The 27,281-nt window shown below is 43.3% G+C and overlaps 1 long non-coding RNA gene across 1 annotated transcript; it reads right to left on the reverse strand.

Moving 5' to 3' along the window:
* Window positions 1–15,678: 15,678 nt before the first annotated feature.
* On the reverse strand, window positions 15,679–26,127 carry LOC134162016 (uncharacterized). Its single transcript, XR_009964162.1, has 3 exons — window positions 25,987–26,127; window positions 17,917–18,064; window positions 15,679–17,431 (listed from the first exon to the last, which is right to left on the reverse strand). It is a non-coding gene; the product is annotated as an uncharacterized LOC134162016 (long non-coding RNA).
* Window positions 26,128–27,281: the final 1,154 nt, after the last annotated feature.

Consider the following 27,281-nt stretch of genomic DNA (forward strand, 5'->3'; position numbering starts at 1 on the left):
GCCCAAGACTGCTGGTTGATATTCAAGGATCACCTACTGCAAGCTCAGGAGTGTTACATCCTAACTAGAAGGAAGTGCAGCAGGAGGGCCAGGAGACCTCCTTGGATGGATAAGGAGCTGCTGAGGAAACTTCAAAAGAAAAAAGAGGCTTATAAAAGGTGGAAGCAAGGACAGGCGGTCTGTGAAGAGTAAAGGGATGTTCTCCGGGAAGCTAGGGACCAGGTTAGGAAAGCTAAGGCCCAGTTAGAATTAAACTTTGCTAGGAATATTAAGGATAACAAGAAGGGATTCTGTAGGTAGGTAGCGAATAAAAGACAGAATAGGGACAACGTACCCGCCCTCTGGAAGCTATCAGGAGAACTGGCTACACAGGATTTGGAGAAGGCTGAGGTTCTGAATGACTTCTTTGCCTTGGTCTTCACCGGCAAAGGCTCTGACCACAACACCCAAGTCTTGGAAGGAAGATGCAGGGACTGCGAGAATGAAAATCCTAGGCCCACTGTAGGAGAGGATCTGGTGCAAGACCATCTTAAGAACCTGAACATGCACAAGTCCAGGGGACCTGATGAAATTCATCCACGGGTCCTGAAGGTGCTGACAAATGAAGTTGCTAAGCCACTGTCCATCATAGTTGAAAAGTTATGGCAGTCAGGTGAAGTTCCCAATGACTGGAAAAAGGGTAATATAAACCCCATTTTCAAGAAAGGGAAAATGGACGACCCAGGGAACTACAGTCAGTCTCATCTCTGTGCCTGCCAAAATCTTGGAGCAGATTCTCCTGGAAGGCATGCTAAGGCGCATGAAATACAACAAGGCGCTTGGTGACAGCCAGCATGGCTTCACTAAGAGGAAATCCTGCCTGACCAATTTGGTGGCCTTCTATGATGGGGCTATGAAAATGATGGAAAGAGCAGTCGATGTCATCTCCCTGGACTTGTGCAAAGTGTTCGACACTGTCCCACACGACATCGTTGTCTTTAAATTAGAGAGACATCAATTTGATAGGTGGAGCACCTGGTGGATAAAGAACTGGGTGGATGGCCACACGCAAAGAGTTGTGGACAATGACTCAGTGTCCTGCTAGAGACCAGTAACGAGTGGTGTCCCTCAGGGATTGGTGTTGGGAACGATCTTGTTCAACATCTTTGTCGCCGACATGGACAGTGGGATTGAGTGCGCCCTCAGCAAGTTTGCCGATGACACCAAGCTGTGTGGTTCGGTTGATACGCTGGAGGGAAGGAATGCCATCCAGATGGACCTTGACACGCTTGTGAGGTGGGCTGATGCCAACCTTATGAAGTTTAACCATGCCAAGTGTAAGGTCCTCCACCTGGGTCAGAGCAGTCCCAGGCACAGCTACAGGTTGGGCAGAGAAGAGATTCAGAGCAGCCTGTGGAGAAGGACTTGGGGGTGCTGGTCGATGAGAAAATGAAAACATGAGCCGGCAGTGTGTGCTCACAGCCCAGAAAGCCAACTGTATCCTGGGCTGCATCAAGAGGAGCATGACCAGCAGGTCAAAGGAGGTGATCTTGCCCCTCTGCTCTTATGAGACCTCCCTTCGAGTATTGTGTGCAGTTCTGGTGTCCTCAACATGAAAAGGCCATGGAACTGTTGGAACAAGTCCAGAGAAGGGCCACGAGGATGATCAGGGGACTGGAGCACCTCCCATATGAAGACAGGCTGAGAAAGTTGGGGCTGTTCAGCCTGGAGAAGTGAAGAATGCGTGGAGACCTCAGAGCAGCCTTCCAGTATCTGAAGGTGGCCTACAAGGGTGGTGGAGAGGGACTCTTCATTAGAGACTGTAGTGATAGGACAAGCGGTAATGGGTTAAAACTTAAACAGGGGAAGTTTACATTGGATATAAGGAAGAGGTTCTTTACTGTGAGGGTGGTGAGGCACTGGAATGGTTTGCCCAGGGAGGTTGTGAATGCTCCATCCCTGGCGGTGTTCAAGGCCAGGCTGGACAGAGCCTTGTGTGGCATGGTTTAGTGTGAGGTGTCCCTGCCCATGGCAGGGGGTTGGAACTAGGTGATCTTAAGGTCCTTTCAAACCCTAACTATTCTATGATTCTATGAAATACACTGATGACTAAGGAAGGCCACCTCCTTCTCCTAAGGATTTGCGAAAACTAGAACAATGACACGGTCTGAACAAAACGAATCAGCTCCAGTTAACAGTAAATGATTCTCATTATATCAAGAGAAATTGTCAAGACTACAGTTAATGAAAGTAGTTTCATTAACAAGTTTATCCCTGAGATACAGTTAAGCTGCTGTAGTGTGCATTTGTGCAAAACAAATTATCCTCTGCTATAAAAGTCACTAGTGGTTTTTCTGGTACTGCAAAAGATTTAAACAGTTCAGAACTTAATGATCACAGTCCCTTTCAGATAAAACTGTCTTATTACAAGAGAGAGGGAACTTGGCTGTTGGTCAGAGAAAAGGCCCAGGAAAAGATAAAGTGTAAGGACTTCACCCCAGGTCAATCAATAACTTTGCACAAGTTCCAACCATTACATGCACTTCTCCATGTGCTCCAGAGAGAGCTTCAGGTACTACAGTGAAGAAAAATAGTCTTTACAAACATCATAATTTCGAAAGCCATTTTCCAAGCATAAGGATTGGACCAATTAAGCACACGACAAAATTGGGTCTATGCCACACGCAACTTTGAGAACTTGAGGAGTTTCTCCCTGTTCCACCCTAACCAACTCCTGAGCTGCCAAGAACTGAGTCAGCAGAAAGAGACTGCAACCATTTCTCTTTGCACTGAAAACAGATAAGAGCAGATATGCCTTTCATGTCTGCACTTTGGCCTTCTACCTCTAGCTTTCCTGTCCTCTAGCTTTTTCCTGTCCTGTGACTGAAGGCTGTAAAGAAAAATTGTGGAGGCTTCTGCCTATTGCTGGAGCATTTTGTGCTATTGTACTGTGATTTCATATGTACAAAAGCATTTTCTCATAAAGCTAAACTTCTAAATTTTGGTCGATACTGAGTTGGATAGCCAGACACTCACTATGAAGGTGCAAAGTATGAGTTACTGAGCAAATCTTATTGCAGAGGGCAAGACATGCACTCCTGCCTGTTTCTGAATCTTGTGTGACTCCACTGAGCTTCATTTTTATTAGCTAAAAGGATAGAAAGGCTGCACTGTTCCTATTGGACTGAGATAAAGACCTGTACACAATTGTCAGAAGTCTCCAGAAGCTTGGTCACACACAAAGGAATCCTGCTGAGACTGGACAATCTGAGATGAGCCTGCGGAGTACAAAAATGTCATGCAAGATCCATGACTTTTGGCAGCACTGCTTTTCTCTCTTACTGTTTTCAATTTAGAAACAGCCAGTCATATCCTGTAGCATCTTTAGGTTCATTTTTATCTCTCCTACTCACACATGTGCACACAGATAAAGATGAGAGTTGACATTTGTGCATTGGAGTTTTACTGCAGATGAAAAATTCAATAATTTCTGGCAGGCCTTACCATTTCTAACCTCTCAGAAGATTCGCAGGTGACCCGATACACTTCCTTCAACCCTACTCTAGCAAATAAACTGATGCAACACTTCCCGCTTTAGCCTAGATTATTAAATGCTTGCAGTGCTGATTTGTGCAGACAGAGCTGTGGTTATTAAAGTTCAAATTAATATCTTATTTGAGAAACAAGATGTTCTCTGTATAGGTTGGATTTTCAACTCTTGAAGAAAGCTGATCAGCTCCAATATCACTTTCCATCACTATTACCAAGCTGCCCATATGTCAAAGCACAATATGATGATTGGAAAACTCTGCTTGTTTTGTCACTATATCTGCATACTAAAGAGAAGAAAATACCATGGGGTTTTTTGTTGTTGTTTTTTTTTTTTCAATTTAGCATCTCTAATCTCATACAGTACAATCAGACTATTGTTGATAATGTTTTGACTGTGAACATTTTTGTTTGTGCTTGAGTTTATAGGCAGAACTTTGCTTCCCTATGCTTCAGTATTCCAAATGCCTTGAGTGAAATACAAACAAAGCTGCCTTTTACCAGAGTGCTTCTTAAAAATCCTTCTTAGGGTAAGGCATCCATGCCTTACGTGCATCAGTGAAACCTGGATCACACAAAGTTAAGAAATGTAAGAGTTTTTTAACCCATTACGTCCAAGTTTGAATATAAGTTCAAACCACTGAAGTTTGAATATAACTGTGCAGATCAAAAACTTTTGGGATATAATGGATATCCCTACAATTGTTAGTTCAAATACTGCAGAAGTTGTTCTCACTCTCTGCTGGTTATGTTAAAATGTCTTTATGTTCCCGTGTCTCTCAGACATGGTTGCCTCCTTGCACAACTGTCACACAACTACACTCCATTTTCACTGCTATATGGTGAGACATCATCAATAGGTAAGCCATTCGGCAAATTTTATAGTAGCTTTCAAGGCATTTTTTTACTGCATGCTACCACAAAGAAAACGTGCAGCAATGGGCAACCACAACAGAGTTATCATGAACCTTTCATCCCTTCCCTTGAGTCAGATTGAACCAAAACCAGTGCAACCACAAACTCTTCAAAGTACATCTAAGCATCCAATAGCTGCTCAAAGGTTTAATGTCAATTACATAGGAAAGAAATAATTTGTCTCTCACCATTCCTTTTCTCTACCCACATAGGATGTTTGGGGTAGCTACAAAGATGACATTCACTGAGGCCAAAACAGAAAAACTGGTATCATCAAGTTCTCATTTGTGTATTCTCATGTAGGGTATATGCATCCTTCAGAAAACTTTCTGGGTGAATAGGATTGGTGAGAAACCAGATGAGGTGGCATTATGGATAGAAACATAGGTTTGCTGAGGAGTACTTTCCTTTTTGTGTGGACTGATCAAATGATGACGTTGTTACTTTTTCTGGGATAATGCTTTACAAGCATGAGTTTGAGACCATCTTAAGAACCTGAACGTACACAAGTCCAGGGGACCTGATGAAATTCATCCACAGGTCCTGAAGGAGCTGGCAAATGAAGTTGCTAAGCCACTGTCCATCATAGTTGAAAAGTTACGGCAGTCAGGTGAAGTTCCCAATGACTGGAAAAAGGGTAATATAAACCCCATTTTCAAGAAAGGGAAAATGCATGACCCAGGGAACTACAGTCAGTCTCACCTCTGTGCCTGGCAAAATCTTGGAGCAGATTCTCCTGGAAGGCATGCTAAGGCGCATGAAATACAACAAGGTGCTTGGTGACAGCCAGCATGGCTTCACTAAGAGGAAATCCTGCCTGACCAATTTGGTGGCCTTCTATGATGGGGCTATGAAAATGATGGAAAGAGCAGTTGATGTCATCTCCCTGGACTTGCGCAAAGTGTTCGACACTGTCCCACACGACATCGTTGTCTTTAAATTAGAGGGACATCAATTTGATAGGTGGAGCACCTGGTGGATAAAGATCTGGCTGGATGGCCACACTCAAAGAGTTGTGGTCAATGACTCAGTGTCCTGCTAGAGACCAGTAATGAGTGGTGTCCCTCAGGGATCGGTGTTGGGAACGATCTTGTTCAACATCTTTATCGCCGACATGGACAGTGGGATTGAGTGCGCCCTCAGCAGGTTTGCCGATGACACCAAGCTGTGTGGTTCGGTTGATACGCTGGAGGGAAGGAATGCCATCCAGAGGGACCCTGACACGCTTGTGAGGTGGGCTGATGCCAACCTCATGAAGTTTAACCATGCCAAGTGTAAGGTCCTCCACCTGGGTCAGAGCAATCCCAGGCACAGCTACAGGTTGGGCAGAGAAGAGATTCAGAGCAGCCTGTGGAGAAGGACTTGGGGGTGCTGGTCGATGAGAAAATGAAAACATGAGCCGGCAGTGTGTGCTCACAGCCCAGAAAGCCAACCGTATCCTGGGCTGCATCAAGAGGAGCATGACCAGCAGGTCAAAGGAGGTGATCCTGCCCCTCTGCTCTTGTGAGACCTCCCTTCGAGTACTGTGTGCAGTCCTGGTGTCCTCAACATGAAAAGGCCATGGAACTGTTGGAACAAGTCCAGAGAAGGGCCATGAGGATGATCAGGGGACTGGAGCACCTCCCATATGAAGACAGGCTGAGGAAGTTGGGGCTGTTCAGCCTGGAGAAGTGAAGGCTGCGTGGAGACCTCAGAGCAGCCTTCCAGTATCTGAAGGTGGCCTACAAGGGTGGTGGAGAGGGACTCTTCATTAGAGACTGTAGTGATAGGACAAGCGGTAACGGGTTAAAACTTAAACAGGGGAAGTTTACATTGGATATAAGAAGGAAATTCTTTCCTGTTAGGGTGGTGAGGCACTGGAATGGTTGCCCAGGGAGGTTGTGGGTTGTGAATGCTCCATCCCTGGCAGTGTTCAAGACGAGGTTGGACGAGGCCTTGGGTGATATGATTTAGCGTAAGGTGTCCCTGCCCACGGCGGGGGGTTGGAACTAGGTGATCTTAAGGTCCTTTCCAACCCTAACGATTCTATGGTTCTGTGATTCTATGAACAAGTAAGTTTTGAGTCATAAACCATGGTAGCAATCTTATCATCATCATGTATTCCCAAGCATAATTTTGTTGTTACCACATACCTCAGAATATGAAGAAATCCTAATGGAGGTAGAGAATGGCCCAAGGCCCACTACCCCGTCAGTAAAACAAGCTCACTGTGTGACCCATTCAGTATAATAAACCCAGATATACTAGTAATTTGTCCAGTTCTTTCAATTGATAATCAAGTGACCATGTTACTCAGAGATCTTTTCCCAATCTTAAACTGTTTGCTGGTAAATTTGATGACACTCTTAACCTTCTCAAAAATCCACTATGCTTTCCACACGCTCGTTTTCTGAGAAAACACCGTCTAGCCTCTCAAGTCAATAACCTAGCAGTCATCACTGATTACACTTTCCCATGTTTTTACCTAGAGGTTAGGTCTAATTTTAAGCATCCTCTCTACATAACATTTCTGTAAGTTATCCTGTTCTACCTATATAGCTAGTTAAAACTCTTCTGAAGACTGCTGTCTCCCATGTCAGCCCCTAAGAAATTCCCCTCACTACCCTTGCTCATACCTATCCAATATACTATTGTCAGAATTTTGACTACATCTTTCAGTTTGACTGGCTACCTTTCTGTACCAAACAACTGACTCCCTTCTTTGTGATGTCAAATATCTTTTCTTTCAGGGCCTTTCATGGACTAACCCAAGCATGGACAACCTTGCTGACCCTCAAACCAGAGGGCTAGGAACCACAAGACACCCACCATATCCCTCAGAGAGCTGCCTGGAGAAAGGGCGTAGTTCTGCAAAGATGACAGTGGCTCCCCAGGACACCAACAATTCTGTCTGTGGTTTGGTATTAAGCTGAGTCCTAGCATTATGTCACAGTGTCAGCTTCAGAAACCCTTGCTGGCTTACTTTCTCCCATAGAGAGGCACTGAGAATACTCAGCAGCCTGTTCCAGCCTACCACTGGTGACATGACATGGACCTAGAATGGAAGCCATACTTGAACAGCTTGAGAAACACATGTAGTATGTTTGTTTCCCCAGAGCACCTTTACACTCAATATCATAGGGATGTTGAAATTTCAACCATAACTAGACTGTCATATAATCCTGCTGCCAATACTTATCACACACTAATACTGTTTCTTTGTGCTCTCCTTTCTGCATAAAATCATCAACTATCTTTTACTTCCACAGCTGTTTACATTTATTTTGTCCAATATTTGTGCAGGACCTGGCATAGAGGAGATTGAGGTTTCAGGAAAGAGCTTCCTCAACAATTTAAACACCTAGTGCTGACTTTTTCATCAGTATGCCTTACCCCTCAGACTCCAGAACATTTCCTCCTGCAGTTTTCTCCTGAGAAAATTTCTTATGATTACACTCTATGAAGCGTGTGAACACTGGCTCAGTAAAACTGGCTTAATAAAAATGCTTAAGTAGAAGGCTTTTGCTGCTCTAAAGCAGCTTCACCTTGGTTCACTCTTCTGTATCCACACAGTTCCTTCTGTCATTGCTCTCCTGCAGAATTACTACTGTTGCTTTCCTTCTGTTTAAACCTGCCAGTTTTGTAATGGTTGACAATGCCACAAAAAGCTGGCACAGCTCTGTCAATTTTAAGAGTAGGAACCCTATCAGAATACTACCAAAGTGGATCTAAACCAGCTCATTCCTTAACCCCATGACGGGATAAGCAGATTATCCTGGAACAAGATACAAACATGAGCTGCAAATGCTGATGCAAGCTGTGTGCTGTGATTCTTGGGATTTGTGCAGAATAAGCTTGTTTAGCTATTGCATTTCTAGCCTGGCAGCAGAGAGCTAACGCCAGTGTCTCCACACAAAGGAGTAGGCCACCTCACACTGGGATGCCCAAAGCTGCCCTATGTTATAGAAATAGATTTAAGCTCTTCACTACAATGTATCACATACAGGTTTTCATGGCTTCTTACTCTTCAGTTTCTCACTTTTGCTTTCAGCTTTTGTGCTTGTGTCTCAGGGCAGACAAAGATATTTTGCTTGCAGGCACTCAGCTCTCAGCCGAGTGCTTACAGAGCACTGGTAAGCCATTTCAGGAGTAGAAATATAAAAAAAAAAATTAAAAAAAATAAATAATTGAAAGGAGGAAATGGATTTTTCCTACTATCCATTACTGGCTGGATGCTAATAGCTTTATCCTGCCAGTGGCTGAGAATCTCCTGGAAGGAAGTGAATTCCCTCAATATTTTAATGTAATTTGAGAGCACTCAGTGCCTTGCAAAGGCACTTGACACCTCATAGGAGCAGATGCTGAATGCTCAGTACATTAACCATCTGACTGTTACTCTCAACCTTTTTGATAATTGGGGTTATTTAAAATGCCACATACTGCTGCTCAAATATTGATAACTCCTTTCCTGACCTCTTCCAAAGAATATAAATAACTCATTAATCATCACTTAGTTATCTTCTGCAAATAACAATACATGAGACAGATGCTTATCTTGAGCTTTTTATGTAAACAATATTCTCTATCTGAGAAACTAGCAGTCTGTTACAATTTAATTTGGCAACAAATAATTGTTCCATTTAACACTTACTAAGTTGCTTCACAAAACTGTCCAGGTAGTTATTCCACGTTTTTCCAAGAAAAAATCAATGTTTCATTTCACTACTAGACTCAGCGTTCTATTTTTTATGACAGATGGAAGAAGTACTAAGGGCACACTAATAATGTGTTTTCAGAAATTTTTCCTTTTCTGTGGAGAAAAAAGCTGACATTGAAGATTTCTTTAATGTTTGGTAAGTATTTGGAGACAGTGGTTTATTGGTATATAAAACATCTATAAACATACCTCTGCGGTATTCAAGAGGGCAGTGAGAATGAAATAAACTCTAATTTTCCCAAATTAGAAGCATCCAGAGTCTGTTTACCCTCAACTACACTTCTGCTTGAAAGGCAATGTACAAGAAATGAGAAAAGTATTTATGTTGTCTTGTCCAGAAAGTATCTTGGAAGCTTTTTTCTATGTGGACTTTTACTTGGTTAAATATGAAAATCATGAACCAGAAAAGCCACAAAAAGCAGTTAGTTTCTCCCACATTAATCAATGCATCGATGTGTCAATAAACATAAGAGGCCTTGGAAATTTAGAGGAATTTGCAAACCCTAAAACCGCTGAAAACCCTAAAACGGCTGAAAAACTTTAATGCGTTAACCTGCTGCGCCACCTAGCCTTGCCAGAAGGACATTTTCCCCTGGAATCTATTGCCCCGGAATAGTGTATCAAGCGTATTTAAACACCAAGTACACACTGCATTTCTTGTCTTGAAAAGCTTTATAGCTAAATCAGAAAAGCTACCCTTGTAGAAGAAGATACGTTCTGCAATCCACTATGCATTTGTCAGCAGAAAAAGTCCTATCATACTGCTAAATCATAGAAGTCCAAGCTTGTGTGTGGCATGCACACTACACCAGCAGAAAAGCCACCAGAATTTCTTTTTCTCAGGGCAGCAGTATAGACACTGAAGACAACAGGAACTTCTTTCTAATGTAAGTTTTATCACGCAGAGGCTTGCTTATACAACACTAGGGCTGGAATAGCATAATCCCCAGAACCATGGATACTTCTGAGTATGTTCACAAAAAGCTCTAATAACGTTTTTTTGACCTGTTCCTTCGAAAGTCTGCCTCCTCCCTAGTTAATGGTCATTAACTGGCCACAGAGATCCCAACTCTTGGCACTCCACACAGTCTGCTTGATGCTCTCAGTTGACTACTCCAGGATGTTCTCACAATACCTCCTCTTCCACAATCTAGTCTTCAACAGCCTTGCCTAGATACATGTTGCTCAATGCAACGTGGCTTTGCCACAGAGATTCTTTTATTCAGTATGGCAGATAGCAAACAGTGCACTAATTGTTGGCGATCAAACCACTGAGCATAACCATCTAAAGAATCCAAGCTGAAATCTTCTTTAAATGATATAGCTAGCCTTTTATACATTACAACATGCATTCACATTGTATCATCTATGGTGAATTTATGATTAATTTCCAATTTATTAATTGCCTTATTCATTCACTAAATACACACTCAAGTTTCAAGCAGTAATAGCACTATCCATGGTTGTATAGCTTAAATATCTAAGAACTTCAGCTTACTAAAGAAATAGTACACAACACTGATGTACCTAAAATTTCAAGACCTTCTGCACTTTGATTTGTTCTTTCTTTAAATCTCATGCATCCTATGCCAGACTCTAAATTGTGTAGGAAGAGGAAAGAGATAGTTCACTAATTCTCAGTGATAGGAGTTTGGGTTGCTACTTCCAGTACATGCAATTAACACCCAGCATTTTTAATTTTTCCATTAAATGCATGAGGTTTGTCATCCAGGATGTATCAATACTTTACAAAGAACGGAGTTTGAGTGATTCTGAGGCATTTTACATTATACAGCATTTAGAAAGCTTACCTCTTGATTCTGCTTTCCACAGACTTTCCACTGTCAAGACTTTCAGGAACAAGGCTGCTGAATAAGCAATCCAAAGCCAAGACATGGGACAAAAAAACCTTTTTTTTTTTTTTTTTTTCTCATTGGTACACCTTAGGGCTTACAAAGCGCTTTTCCAATTCATTTTACTGACTACTGTGAACTGACATATAAGCAGGTATATAAAGGTAGCATTACCATTTGGAGATGGTACTGTCAGTTATTTATCCAGTTGAAAAACTCAGTAAGGTTGGAATTTTCTGTGCCAGTTTTTTGTTGTAGGCCTCTGTATGTTTTTTTTAAACTTCAGTCCAAATGACTTAATAGTTTCTGAAAATGGCATTTGAAGGAAATCTGGAGGGTATTTACTGCTGTTCCTCCACCCTCAAGGCTTGATATGGTGGAAATCCCTACACTAATTTTAAATAACTAGAAGTGAGGTCTGAAAGCATCTGGCAAGTCCATTTAGCCTGCTAGTTCATATCAATTTACAGTAGACGTATTCTGAAGCTGTGTGTAAACCAAGTAATTCCCTTATGAATGAGAACAGCATAGAATTAATTTGGGAAAGTGGAACGCCTAAGGAAGCAACTATACTTTTGTAGCAAGTCAACAGTCACCCTGTGGGAAACAGTGCTTTGCCTTAGTCTCATTTTTGTAACTATCTGGCAGAGAAGCATGCCTGTACTCCATCATGTCCTGTCAGACTTCTTGCGCCCCAGAACTCAGGAATGGCCTTAGGTTAGTCCCAAGCCACCAGGGGGATTTTTGCAGACAAGTAACCTATATGTCACCTCTTGGTAGCTGTTATCTCCAGCTGGAATGTTACCTTTTGCATCTGAAAGCATTACTGTCCATACACTGATACAATCCTGAACATTACATCCTTGATCTTTGTTATGCAAATGCTGGGATTCGTTCTCCCTTACTGCCTGCTCGCCCAGTGCCTTGCCTGGCTCTTCTCTGGTTACTTCAGTTTCATCTGTGCTAAACAGTAATGGGTATCAACTAGAGCTCCTTTACTGTTAATGGCTTCAGTGGGTAATATGCATGATTTTTCCATCAGATACTGAGTTAGCAGAAGACTTCACATCTGTTCTTACATGAGAGTGAAAGTCCATAGCACAGCAAGAATCCACAGGGAACCACCTTCTCCTCTTGGATATGTCCAAGTCCATTACACAATCACTCAAAACAGGCTATATCTGTTGTACCTCAATGGGATAGTGCTGTATATATGACCTAAATAAATGCAGTCTAATGAACTATAAAGTTCATCAAGTAGCCCTGCTACCACTATAACTAATGTTCTGATCGCACAGTCAGAACTCCTGAGTCCCTTTTTCATCCTAGCAAACTTTCTCACATTAAAAAAATAGCGCATATCCAGAATATCTGCGCACACAATCTCAATATATGACAATAGAAAAACGACTTCGATCAAGAATGCTGCTCACTCTCCTTTCCTGAAATCTATCACACTTTCGATATTAGTCCAGTGCTCCAAATACATAATGAATTTTAACCCGTGACTCCCCACACAAGTAAAAATGTTTGCTCTTGATGTCTCTTCCGCTAGTTTACCACAAGATGGTAGCAGAGAGTTTCTCCAGGAAAAAAACAAAACAAAACAAAACAAAAACAAACAAACAAACAAACAAAACAAAACACAACCCCCCAACAAAAAAACCTCCAAAAAAAACCCCACCAAACAAAAAAACGACCCTATTTGAAAATAATGCCCTTAGTGCCTCAAATTTGAGACTCTGAGACTGGATATTTTTGAGATTGATGTCTTCGGGGTGAGCCAATAAACAGCACAGCTACTTAAAAAGACTTTTAGGCAAAAGCTGGTTCCCCCTCTGGAATTCGTCTAGGTACCCATTAATCTGAAAGTCTGAATGCACTTGGCATCTCTTCATTCACATTTCCCAAGCACCTAGACTTCATACGCACACAGCTGTTTCAGTGTGAGGAGCGTAAAACCTGCACAAATGTTTCTGAGGTCAAAAACTAGGTGGGGGAATTCCCAGGAAGCTAATTTCTCAAGGAATGACTATTGCACGTTGCACATATTTGTCCCTCACAGGAAGATGCTGAGGACACCCTCTTATAAAATGTGAAGGCACACCGTCCTTTTATAATAATCTACTGACCAGAGTGCTCAATATGAAAGTATATAGAAGGATTCAATCCTTTATCTTCAGTTGAAAGAAATTCAAATATACACTTGGAACAACCCCCAGAAATGACTAAAGCTACAGGTTTAAGGATTGTGTAAATGGGGACAGACACTTCCCTCCAGTTAAAGCTATGACATTGTTGAGAAAGACAAAAAAGCTCGTGGGAGTTTGAAAGGCAGCCTACTTGTACCTGGTGCAACCTGATAGGAAAGAATAGTTCTGAGACATGAGCAGGTTGGAATTTATCTACTCAGAGGTGAAACTAGGACTTTTAAAGATACTTGGAAGACGCTGGTCTCTAAACTCAAGCACCCTCAAGGGTAAGTAAGTGCCTAAATGGTGTAAACACTCATTAGTTAGTGATGAATTTATTACTGTGCTTAGTGCAACTACATTGCTAATACCACCACAAAATTTGGTAGCTTTAGCATCTTTAGTTTCCAACTAAGTTAGATAGAGAAAAGATGGGAAATTATTATTAGATTAAATTGATGTACATACATTTGGCAAATGAAGTTGCGAAGCCACAGGCCATCATATTTGAGAAATCATGGCAGTCAGGTGAAGTTCCAGATGACTGGAAAAAGGGAATTATAACCATCATTTTCAAGAGGGGGAAAATGGATGAGCCAGGGAACTACAGACCAGTCAGTCTCACCTCTCTGCCTGGCAAAATCTTGGAGCAGATTCTCCTGGAAGGCATGCTAAGGCACACGAAATACAAGGTGGTTGGTGACAGCCAGCATGGCTTCACTAAGGGGAAATCCTGCCTGACCAATTTGGTGGCCTTCTATGATAGGGCTACAGAACTGATGGACAGGGGTAGAGCAGTTGATGTCATCTACCTGGAATTGTGTAAAGCGTTCGACACTGTCCCACACAACACCCTTGTCTCTAAATTGGAGCGACATCAATTTGATGGATGGACCACTTGGTGGATAAAGAGCTGGCTGGATGGCCACATGCAAAGAATTGTTGTCAATGGATCAATGTCCTGCTAGAGACCAGTAACGAGTGGTGTCCCTCAGGGATCGGTGTTGGGACCGGTCTTGTTCAACATCTTTGTCGCTGACATGGACAGTGGGATCGAGTGCGCCCTCAGCAAGTTTGCCGATGACACCAAGCCGTGTGGTTCGGTTGATACGCTGGAGGGAAGGAATGCCATCCAGAGGGACCTCGACACGCTTGTGAGGTGGGCTGATGCCAACCTTATGAAGGTTAACCATGCCAAGTGCAAGGTCCTCCACCTGGGTCAGAGCAATCCCAGGCACAGCTACAGGTTGGGCAGGAAAGAGATTCAGAGCAGCCCTGTGGAGAAGGACTTGGGGGTGTTGGTTGATGAGAAAATGAACATGAGCCGGCAGTGTGCGCTTGCAGCCCGGAAACCAACCGTATCCTGGGCTGAATCAAGAGGGGCATGACCAGCAGGTCAAAGGAGGTGATCCTGCCCCTCTACTCTGCTCTCGTGAGACCTCACCTGGAGTATTGTGTGCAGTTCTGGTGTCCTCAACATAAAAAGGACATGGAACTGTTGGAACAAGTCCAGATGAGGCCACGAGGACGATCAAGGGACTGGAGCACCTCCTGTATGAAGACAGGCTGAGGAAGTTGGAGCTGTTCAGCCTGGAGAAGAGAAGGCTGTGTGGAGACCTCATAGCAGCTTTCCAATATCTGAAGGGGGCCTATAGGGATGATGGAGAGGGACTCTTCAGTAGAGTCTGCAGTGATAGCACAAGGGGTAACGGGTTAAAACTTAAACAGGGGAAGTTTAGGTTGGATGAAAGAAGGAAATTCTTTCCTGTTAGGATGGTGAGGCACGGGAATAGGTTTCCCAGGGAGGTTATGAATGCTCCACCCCGGGCAGTGTTCAAGACGAGGTTGGACGAGGCCTTGGGTGATATGATTTAGCGTAAGGTGTCCCTGCTCACAGCAGGGGGGGTGGAACTAGATAATCTTAAGGTCCTTTCCAACCCTAACAATTCTATGATTCTATGATTCTATAAATTTGAATTATATGACATGACAGATAAGGGCCATAAACAAAAAGATTATAGAGAATCATTTTTTTAGCTTCTGAACTTGGTTTGAATAATTCAGAATAACTAAACTGCAGCCTTTCCATTTGATAAGTGGGAGGAAATAAAATATGAAAGATCTACAGAACAAGTGAACTTCATGTATCTCAGTCTTCACTGGGGAAATGGACGTTGTGAATAAAACCAGAACTGAAATAATTAAGCATTATATAACCAATTATATACAAAAAAAAGTGACTTGAAGTTACATACTAATTCTTATTTCTTTACATTTCACTTCTTTGTCATTTTAATAAGAATTGCTTCACACAGGGATTTTTGTGCAATTATTAGTTAATGGCAAATACCAATCCTTTTTTCTTCAGTTATTCCATAACTTATTTATGCTACTATGATTTTCAGTTTTACACACCTTTTACACACTTGTTGCTATTAGCTGAGATCATATCAGATTATATGTAATACGTGCACTGTCTCTTTTTAGGAACCACCATTATTACTTGATCAAAGAGATATGCCTGGAGAAGAGACTGTTGCTGGAACCACACAAGTTTGTCTACAATACACTGCAATTCAATAAAAGCTCAGGCCTTGTGTTTTCCAGTGACCTACTACAGGCATGATGGAAATCTCTACAGAAAGCTCAAACCATATTTACATAGGACACTTAGTGTGCACCTACAGAATAAATGCAATTATGCCGTCCCTCCCTCCAACATTTCATGAGACAGTTCAGGCTGGCAGCAAGGAATCCTAGCTTGACTCCAAGCTAAGATGCCATTAAGAAGCAAAGAATATTAACACAGTCCAACACTAGCATGGCTATACAGTTTCAATGACTTCTCTACAGCTGTGGGATGACCAAAATTATTCCCAGAGGAACTTCATGAATACTGCTGAAAATCTTTTGTCATTCTGGCTGTGCTAAAAAGAACACCAGAAATTGTTCAGCCCAGTGCAGTTTAACTCAAGAATGCTTTATTGTCCTTTGCTTTGGAAGAGTATTTCTGCAACTACTAACTCTACATAGAATTTGTTTCTCATTAGGAATTAAATCTTGTATGAGGAGCATTGTCATGGAAAACAGTGCCAATGTGCAGTCAAAAAGCAATTAGCAATAGCTCACTGTTAGGAAGGAATAACCATAGAATCATACATGGGTTTGGGTTGCAAGGGACCTCAAAGATCATTCAGTTCCAACAACCCTGCCCAAACTTCCATTACAACAGGTTACTCAGAGCTCCATCCAACCCGGCCTTGAACACTTCCAGGGATGGGGCATCCACAGTTTCTCCAGGCAGCCTGTTCCGGTGCCTCAGCACCACCACAGTGAAGAATTTTTTTCCTAATATCTAGTGTAAATCTACCCTCTTTCAGCTTGAAGTCATTCCCCCTTGTCCTATATGACCTCATAAAAAGTCCCACTCCAGATTTCCTGTAGTCCCATTAGGTACTGTAAGGCTGCTCTAAGGTCTCCCTGGGACCTTCTCCAGCTGAACAACCCAACTCCTTCAGCCTGTCTTCCTAAGAGAGGTGCTCAATCTTCATGCCCCTCCTCTGGCCTTGCTGCAACATGTCCACCTCCTTCTTCTGTTGGGGACTTCAGAGCTGGATGCAGTACTGCAGCTGGGGACTCACGTGAACAGGGTAGAGGGCAAGAATCACCTCCCTTGACCGGTTGGACACGCTCCTTTTCCTGCAGTCCAGCGTACAGTGTCTTCAGTGGAGCTGGAAAGATCTGTCTTGCCTGATAGCAGTCAACAATCTGATAAAAGATGCCTTGGATTTCCAAATGACATGAAGCTATGAGGGATCACAAGCACATCAGAAATCCAGATTAAGATCCAAAGACATGTTGAAAAATTAGAAAAACAGTGCCTCAATAGGGAACCTGCAAGGTTGTAGTCTTTAGCAGAAATAATTGAACAACCAGGAAAGAGAAGAGTTGGCATGGTCCATGATGTTTGGCTTACAGATAAAGGTGTATCATAAATAAACAACATATTGCTTCTGAGGAAACAGCGCATACACAGATAGGTAGGAACAGAAGTGTCATCTGTGAGTTAATAAACTGTTGACAATGCTCCTGTTGGGAGTACTGTGTCCTCTATTTCTTCTTTCAGAACTGGACACAGATGTGAATAGCGGTGATCATGATCTGCATTCTTTAAACCACTGAAAATCTTGTTTTGCCTAGAGAGAGCTGAGGAGGTCCTGTTACTAATCTTAGCAATTCAATGGCTGCTGCAAAACAGACAGGAATAAATTGGTCTCAGTTAGTTTTAGGCAAAGAGTGAGTGCAAAGAGCTAGTAAGTATTTTTGGTTCACATATGAGAGAACTTTCTACTGCTATGGATATTTAGGTCCTAGCTAGGGACTGCATTGGAAGGCAGTGGAGTTTCTGGCAGGGAAAATTTTAAGGGAAGAATTATGAGAATGAGGTTGTGAGTGTGATTTTTTCTTCGCTAAGGCTTCACATGGCCTCTTTCACACAATATTAAATATAAATTCATAGCTGAAAGGACTTCAAGCTTTTTCATACAAATTACTGGCTTTTTATAAGACAGTCAACATCTCTAGTAAACTGTTCAGAAACTCATGCATATGATCATTAGCTAACTAGAATCAGAAACTCTTGAAATACAGGCCAATATTTCTGCTTCTACTTTAAATAACATCGTAAAGTGAAGTCTTTCATCGCATTGTTTTGTGAGCAACTTTTAACTACCCCATTTCTCTTGTCTCAAGTCACTGATTCAGTGCCTGAGAAAGGGAATTCTCTTTTGTACATCCTGTTTGAAGTTGTTTTTGTTTTTTTTTCCTTTGACATGATCCTGTTAATGTAGATAGCATTGTTTCAGTGGCTTGCTTTCTTCCTGAAGGATGGAGAAAGCAGAAAATTGCCTTTTTATTACTCATAAGGGGCATATTTACCGCACTGTAGAAGTCAGTATATGGGTAAAAACTATTAGTACACCAACATCAGTGTAGATTTTGTAAATGCTGGAAGTAAATCAGATAACATTGCAAGCACATTGTTGAACACAGATTTCAATAGAGAAAACCTGGACTTCATGTCCAGTTATATGATATAGCACAGCAGCAAAAGCCAGAAGCAGTCTTTCATCTAAAAACTGACAAGAGAAATTAAAAAGAAGCAAAAAGGACATACTATTACCTCCAACTAATTAAGGAAAACAGACCCATGGAGATTAAGTGGCATGAATTTTTTCTATTCAGAACCTTAATCAAGCTATTCTTCCCTTTTAGGCCAAGTCATTTTCTCTATCTACCCAAATATCTACCCACTCTATCTACCCAAAGATCAGTAAATAACATTTACTGATACAGCAAAATATGAAAAAAATCTGAATATTTTCCCTGAAAAAAAAAATCTGAATATTTGCCTGACTTAATTTTTTTCCTCCAGAATTCTGCAGAGATAACTTTCAGTGAGTTCACCCCTACATTGCCTGAACTGTAGGCAGTGTGGGATATTGCTAGCACAAACATTTACATCAACAATCCCTGTATGAAAGGAGACACAAACCTGCCCAAGCACACCCTCTCGTCCCCTACGTCTCTTTTACATTCCCTTCTTTATCCATGCATGTAAACTGCCAAACAGCATTGCTGTGGTTTAGTTAGTGTTGTATATGCTGTGGACTCACTGCTTAAAATCCCAAATTCAGGTGTAAGGCCAGTTAAACTTTATTACACAACAAGATGCTGTAGTCCCTTGAATGGTAATTATTTTAGCACTTGCCTTCCTAAAGCAGATCGTCAAAACTCTTTACCTGAGTATTCTTACTAAGGAAACGTGCAAATACTTGTATTTGGAGAATCAAAAAAAAAAACCAAACAAAAAACCCAAACCACACGTGACTAAATGATGACAGCTAATGGAGGCAGCCAACAGACTGCACAGCAGTCTCCAGGCTCTGCCTCCAGATTTTCTAGATTTTATGGGAATTTCTAGATCACTGGAGAACTCCTGGGAATTCTTTCAGGAACTTCAGTGTGTCTACTGCTACTAGGAAAAGACAGGAGGTCTTCTACTAGGTCTAAGCAATTCCAAATGAGTTCAATCAGCTATTCATGGTAAAAGGGTGCTTTGACTTTTTTTCTTCAGCTGACTCGAACTAGGGAGGATGTCAGAGAGAAGGCTTTTTAGTGCACCTCACCAGAATGCCAAGATTCTACATCTGCAAAAGCTTGAATCCCCAACTGTGCTAAAGCTGGGATAGGCAGCATCTGTGTGCACTGGATTGAATAAGGAAGACTGTAAGCTTGTGACTTCTGGCACCAGGTGGATGTCTTCTCTGCATGCAGATCTTTGACTACAGCATAGGCTCTGTGTTCTGGAAGCAGATGAGGGCCTGGGAACTGCTTAACAGAGCATAAGAACAGCCAGCTGAGCCTAAGCATGCAGAGAGTGAGTCATAGTGGCAGGGTCACTGCTCTAGGGGATAGAGGCTCTTATCTGCTGACCTATTGCCTAGGAAGGTCTGCTTGCTGAGGGCTTGGATCCAGGACATTGTGGAAAGACGGCTTAGGCTTGTTTGGCACTGAGACTAGTACCCCATGCTGATCTTTTGGACATTAAGACAAGTATCCTGTACTGATCTTCCATGAGGTATCAATGACACTGTGAGGAGAAACCCTGAGTGTATCGAGTGTGACCACCTGGCTCTGGAGATTAGACCCAAAGGCAGGGGAGCTCAGGTGGTATCTCCTCAGTCCTGTCAATGAAGGGGAATGGTGGCCTCAGCGAGTGGAGAATTCTGTAGGTCAACACAGCACAGCTTATGTCAACACTAAGGAATCAGCTTTTATGACCAAGGGATAAAAGCTTGCTGACCACTGAGGACTGCTATGAGCAGATTACAGCAATTTAAGTGGAAAGAATCTTTGCCAACAGGTTGGCCATCCTGACAAGAGCTCAAACTAGGAATGATGAGGAGAGAGGTTATGAATGACAATGAAGTGAGGACAGGTGGACTGGGTTGGCAACCAAGGGATGCCCACACCAAGCTTATGCACAAGAAGCTGAAAGGACAGCATTATGGGGAAGCTCTCATACTTCAGAGGGGAATCATCACACTCAGGTGCCCTTCTGAAGTGATGCTATGTTAATGAACAAAAAGGAGGACCTAGATTGCTCTGTGTGCTGATGCAGGGCTATAATATTTCCCTTAAAGAGACTAATATGGGAGCACCCCAGTTCAAGAGAGATGTTGAGAAAAAGGAGAAGATATCACAGAGGGGTACCAAAATTGTCTGTGGCCTACAGAACATGAACTAGAAGCCTGGTTAGTTTCCAGAGCAGGCTAAAGGACCACCTAAAGATAACCTACAACTACCTGGAAGACAGTTAGTTACAAAGCAGACAAGCAGCTCTTCCTTGTAATGGCAGATGGCACAAGATAACATGAGGCAACAGTCAGAAATTGTGGTTTGGGATGCTCAGGTTGGATGTTAGTTAAAAATTGTCCCTTGGAAGGAAGTGCAGTTCTACAACAGCTCACCTCCAAGTCTCTGATTATTGCCTTTCTTGGAGGTTTTCAAGACTTACCAGACAGGTGAAGTCCTCCTTTGAATGGGAAGTCTGTTATGGCCCCTCTTGGTGTCACAGATGGGTGATTTAGACTGCTTAAAGTACCACTGCCAAAAGTATCGGCCTCTGGACTTGTTCCAACAGTTCCATGCCCTTTTTATGTTGAGGACACCAGAACTGCACACAATACTCCAAGTGAGGTCTCACGAGAGCAGCGTAGAGGGGCAGGACCACCTCCTTCGACCTGCTGGTCATGCTCCTTTTGATGCAGCCCAAGATACGGTTGGTTTCTGGGCTACGAGTGCACACTGCCGGCTCATGTTCATTTTCTCATCAACCAACACCCCCAAGTCCTTCTCCGCAGGGCTGTTCTGAATCTCTTCTCTGCCCAACCTGTAGCTGTGCCTGGGATTGCTCCGACCCAGGTGGAGGACCTTGCACTTGGCATGGTTAACCTTCATAATGTTGGCATCAGCCCACCTCACAAGCGTGTCAAGGTCCCTCTGGATGGCATTCCTTCCCTCCAGCGTATCAACTGAACCACACAGCTTGGTGTCACTGGCAAACTTGCTGAGGGCGCACTCAATTCCACTGTCCATGTCAGCGACAAAGATGTTGAACAAGACCGGTCCCAACACCGATCCCTGAGGAATACCACTCCAGCAGGATATTGAGCCATTGACCAGAACGCTTTGCATGTGGCCATCCAGCCAGTTCTTTATCCACTGGGTGGTCCATCTACCAAATTGATGTCTCTCCAATTTAGAGACAAGGATGTCGTGTGGGACAGTGTGGAACGCTTTGCACAAGTCCAGGTAGATGACATCAGCTGCTCTACCCCTGTCCATCAGTTCCATAGCCCCACCATAGAAGGCCACCAAATCAGTCAGGCAGGATTTCCCCTTAGTGAAGCCATGCTGGCTGTCACCAAGCACCTTGTTGTTTTTCATGTGCCTTAGCATGCCTTCCAGGAGAATCTGCTCCAAGATTTTGCCAGGCACAGAGGTGAGACTGACTGGTCTGTAGTTCCCTGGGTCATCCATTTTCCCCTTCTTGAAAATGGGGGTTACATTACCCTTTTTCCCGTTGTCAGGAACTTCACCTGACTGCCATGACTTTTCAAATGTAATGGACAGTGGCTTAGCAAATGCCAGGTTACGCACAGCATCTGTCAAAGATCTGCAGTTGGTGAGAGGTCTCTCTGCCTCAAGGGGCAACCCTGGGAGGTGCCCTAGCCCAAGGTGAGACTGCCATGCAGCCAGCTGCTTAGCAGGGATAGCTCAAAAAAAGCTCACTTATGCAGTCATACTAATGGAATAAAGTGGCTGGCTTGAAGTCTAACTACATGCGGTGGGAAAGGTATACATAATATCCTTGTACCCACAAATTTCATTGTTCCTTGACAAATGAGTCTTGGAACACATTGATATTCATGTGTTAATCGTATGCATTGATGCTCACTTGTTCCTTCGTGAGTTTTCAGATAAGATATTGGAACTAAAGAAGTTCTTGACATAGTTATGGCTTAACCCTTTATCTCCTTTGGAGCCTGTACCACTAGTTTGGTTAAGGAGTTGAGTGCATCCATCACACTTGGTCAGTTTGTTCAGGTACTTTTAGCCAGGCACAGAGACTCTGAAAGAAGAATATATATAATTCAAAACAAAACAGTTAGTTATTGGCTAACACACATTGGCTTATTAGTTAGGGTTTAATAAGCTTTAGACTAACCATTAGCAAACATGCCACTCCTATTAAGCTACCTGAGAAGTCTCTGCTGGACAGGCAGGTATGAGTCAAAAGGGGAAGGGTAACTTTTCACGGCTCTCTTAACACCACCAAGTTGCCATCCTCCACCAGCTCCATCCATACTGATAACATGACACAACGATTCCTAGGTAGTCCCCAGCTAGACTTGACCAGTCTTCCCCAGGTGAATTTTTTTTTTTCCTTTAGGATTTTATACCTTTTCATGTTGGTACTTTCCCTCTTGAACTACTAACTATCTCAGGTCAACAGCCTCACGTGTGGTTGCATTTCAATTTTCTCTTCTCTCTACAAATAGCTCTCATAGCTCTCTCATAGCAGTGCAGTTATGCACCTGTGCCGTATCAGAGCTGGGTACTGGATATATGTACACAGGTAACTAAGCACCTAGCAGATGTGGGGTGAAATTCACAACTGTGGTCATTTCTTCTTCTGTGCCATGAAAAAAGAAGGTCTCAGGTTGGACCGGATGTTGCCTTCTAGGCCTTTCCAAAGTACATCGCTATGATTTGATATATAAAGAACTTTAGCACCTAACTTTGGGCTTTAAATCCTGTAGACACTGTGACACTTGACACATTGCAGTGCCAAGTTCTTTCATGGATTTACCTTTGTTATTTCTTGCTATTTCTGTTTTTTCCACGTCAGATATAAGAAATCCAATAACGTGCTTTTTGAAACACTTTCTGACACGGCGTGAAAATTCCTTGTAGACATTATTCAATAAGTTGTTAGGTTTTCAGTTACTAATTAGTACCTTGAACATTATTTCTAGATAGCAATGGGTTCATATGTTCATAAGCCTGGAGCATTCAAAAGATAAGCTATTACACTGTTCTGGAACTTAATCAGTGTGCAAAAGCAGCATCCAAGATTATTGCTGCTACCTAAACGGAGAGGCAAGAGAGGGCTGAACATTGTATAATCTCAGAAGAGTTGAAATGATTCAGAAAATGTTAAACATATCATAGTTATCTCCAGTAGAGGTCTAAAAGAAGAAACATTTTCAAATGAGGGGACTGAAAGCAGAAAAGTGACATAATATCTTAAAAAGTGTCTGCAAAAGATTTTCACTCCTACAGAAGACAAAAAGGAGTGCAATGACACCCATTCAAGATTCAAAAAGTGCTGGAACTAAGCTGCCCTAAATTATTCCCTTTAGTTTTCATTACATGATGATACGCCATTTCCTAGCAGATCCCTTAGTGTACAACCCCCCTATGTTTGATCTAGGGCATATTTCTCAAATTCTGCTTTCAAATACAGAATTGATAATTTTTCAGTATGCTTTTCTAATTCTGCTGTCTAAAAACATTATTAGCAGATTACAGAGTTGTGAATAACTATAAGGGAGGAAAACAAAAAAAAGAAACACGAGAAGCCAAAATTTTGGCATCCAATTTTAGACATCTTTCATATTTCTGAGGTCTTATACAAGTGTAACTGCCAGCATGGGGGCAATGAAAAATGAGTAAGTAGTTACCCTCTGTTAAAAGTTGTTTACATGACTCACACAGCATGCACAGAAACTCTAGGGAAGAAACAGATGTAGTTCTCCAGAATAAATATCTAAAGAATAAAAGTATTCTTTGACTACTAATCATTTGCTTGACTAGAAAGCAAAAGCATCATGAGAAAATGAAAAAACTGACTAAAGAACAGGGTGTTACTCAATAGAGGGAAGCATGAGATATCCCTACAACACAGAGGCAGGGATCAACTAGCTAGTCAGCAGCTCAGAAGAAGAAAAGCATCAAGGTGCTCAAGTGGATCACAAGCAAACTGTAAGTGCTGTTTCCAAGGAAAAAAAAAAACAAAACAAAACCAGGCAAGCTATATAGCAGGAAGCATAAAAAGTAATACAGCCTGTAAGCCGGAATACTTCCCAGTCCACATCCATCCTTCCAATGAAAAGCAACCAAGCTTTCAGAACTTGAGAGAGCCCAAAGGAAATCAAGGAAAACAGTGTCTTAATAAGTACATTATGTTTAACCTATAAACATAGCTTATAAAAAGTAAGAGACAGAAGACCTCTTTTATGCAAAAGCACTACAAACTAGAGAAACTTTCACCACAGACACCCTGAAAAGGGCAAGTAACAAGTTTAAACAAAACTTTCTTACAGGTACCTCTTCTGATGGAAGCAAGGAGCTTGAGGCATACTGCACCTGAACGTGCTGCTGAGACCTGTCAGATGGGACCCACAGCCCAAGGGGATGGCTAAAGGTGTGGTGAACTCCTCATCTCCTGTCCTGCTTTATGGTCCTATGCATCTGGGAGTGGCAAGCCGTAACCCTCCTTAATGTGTTTTCTGAATGGGATTTTGTCAGACAGCTGCATGCAAGGCAGTGGTGAGATACCACACAGGTTATGGCCTTTTCTGCAAGCCTTGCTGCAAGAACCAGGCCACGTCCTCACCCCATCAACCTTGGTGGCCAGAGTGACTGTCCTTCTCCCTAGAGTCAGCCAAAGAGACACAGGAGCCCCAGGGCCACGGTACCAGAGGCACAGGCATCTTGGAGGCCTAGAATTAAGTAGGTTGGAAAAGGCCTTTGAGAACATCAAGTCCAACCATCACCCCAGGACTGACAAGACCACTAAAGCATGTCACGGAGGGTCTCCTCTACATGTTTTTTGAACAGTTTCAGGGACAGTGATTCCACCACTTCCAAGGAAGCCTGTTCCAATACCTGATCACCCTTTCAGTGAAGAAATCTTACCTAATATCCAATCTAAACCTCCCCTGGTGAAGCTTTAGGCTGTTATCTCTTGTCCTTAAAACTTGTTTCTTGGGAGAAAAGACAAGCCATCTCTTCTCTCCATCCTTTTTCAGGTAGTTGCAGAAAGCAGTCAAGATCCCCCCTGAGCCACCTTCCTTTGTTTCCCTATTCTGGACCCGCTCCAGCACAATTTCTCTCCTGTAGTAAGGATCCCAGAACTGAACACCTGATTCAAGGTGCAACCTCAGCAGTGCCGAAAAGGGGGGGGGGGGGGAGAGCAGTGTTATCTCTGACACTGGCTTGATACAGGCTTTCTTGGCTGCCTGGGCACAAACTGGATCATGTTACGCGCCATCAATCAGCACCCCCAGGTTCTTTTCCACCGAGCAGCAAGGCTGGTGGCGCATTCCTATATGCAGCTCCTGACGAGCTCGGGACTGGGAAGATCGGGAAAGTGGCCTTGTGAGCAAAGTGTCCGTTCCCTGCTCCTCACTCTCAGGCTAACCCTGCTTGTCCTCCTCTCCCTGCTTGGCCACACCAGGGCCGGCCCTTGTCGCCGCTGACCCCATGCCCACGGCCTCGTCCTGCCGCCTGACCCTCTTCCGCGGGGGCCGGCTTTCCCGAGGAGGGCTCAGACGGCGGGAGGAGCTGCGGCACGGATGGCGGGAGGCCGGGGGCCCGCCCTCGGGAGTACTGCCAAGGGAACCGGCCGCGCTTCCCGGAGAAAGGGGAAGATTCCCGGGACGCTGCTCACCCGGCCCCCGCGAGGTCGGAGGAGGTGCGGCCCTGCCTAGCGAGGGACGGCCACGCCGCAGCTCTTCCCGGCACTGGTCGGGGGGGCTGACGTGTCCCGTTGGCCGTCGGGCGAGGAGCCGTCTGTCCCCCTTTCCAGAGGCTGCAGCTCGGCGGCTGCAGGTGAGTGGTGCCGATTCCCCCCTGTCGCGGCAGACCCCATTCCCTCAGTAATCGCCGCCTTCCTTCGCCTCTCCTCCCGCGGAGTACCCCGGCGCTCTTGCTGAGTGGAGCGTAGCCTTGTTCCGCTTGAGGAAACCGCTCCCCACCGCGGCACCTGTTTTGAAACGCTCCGTGGAGTTTTCACTTTGACTTTTAGGCTTTCTGGTACCCCTTGAGCTTTTTTCACCCTTTGCCTGACCCTTAACTCCCGTTCTTACAGGCATCCCTCGGCACGGCGGGTGCGGAAGGGCTGCGGCAGGGAGTTCCTCATCCTCCCGACACACCATCCCCGCAGCACTGGTACTTAGTTGGATTTAAGGAGTTATGTGACCTGCTAACCTTCTCTGCTTTCAGAATGTCACTGCTTAACTACACCATAAAAGCTGCTAATTTGACCTGAGCAGCAATTACTTGGGTGAGGTACATCGTGGGATGCGGATGCCTCTCCTGCCCAGGTGAGTTTAAACTTTCCTGTTCCTACTGCGTCGAGGTGCAAGCCCCGACCTTTAAATCTAGCATCATACTGCGCAAATGTGGCTCCTGCTTTCTTTTAAACAGCTGCAATCAGTCATTTAATCTCAAACTCATCAGAGTTAATGAGGAAAAAAAAATATATATAATCCAGAGTAGTTCTTGCATTCTTTGGAGTCTATTTTTTGTTATAACCTTTTTTTTTCTTTGTTTTTATCTAACTCTTGCATGCCTGGACCAGTCCATACTCCAGCAGAGCAAACCAGATCCTAACAGCATTCCAAGCAGACCATGCCTGAAAATCATAGTAAATTTATTCTGCTCTTTTTATGAGTCATGCCACCATGTTACATGATTCCTTCTTTACAAGCCTTAGGATTTGCTTTCTGATGGGGCAGGAGTAGTCTTACACAGCCTGTTGAGGGCTTCACGTTTTTGGATCCCATTTTTTGCCAAAATAATTTGCTTTTTTGTTTGGATTGTTTGTTTTGTTGCACCCTTTGTGGAGCTATGAAGGACATAATGTTTTCCTGTTTTGGTGAAGCTCTTTAGAAAATCAACAGAATGCATCCAAGAACTTTCTGTTAAAAAACAAACAAAACCACAGGAGGTAAAGCTATTCCT

The sequence above is a fragment of the Pezoporus occidentalis genome, unplaced genomic scaffold, assembly GCF_034315485.1.
Source record: "Pezoporus occidentalis ecotype Australia unplaced genomic scaffold, CSIRO_AGI_Poc_V1 ctg181, whole genome shotgun sequence".
Taxonomy (NCBI): Eukaryota; Metazoa; Chordata; class Aves; order Psittaciformes; family Psittacidae; genus Pezoporus; species Pezoporus occidentalis.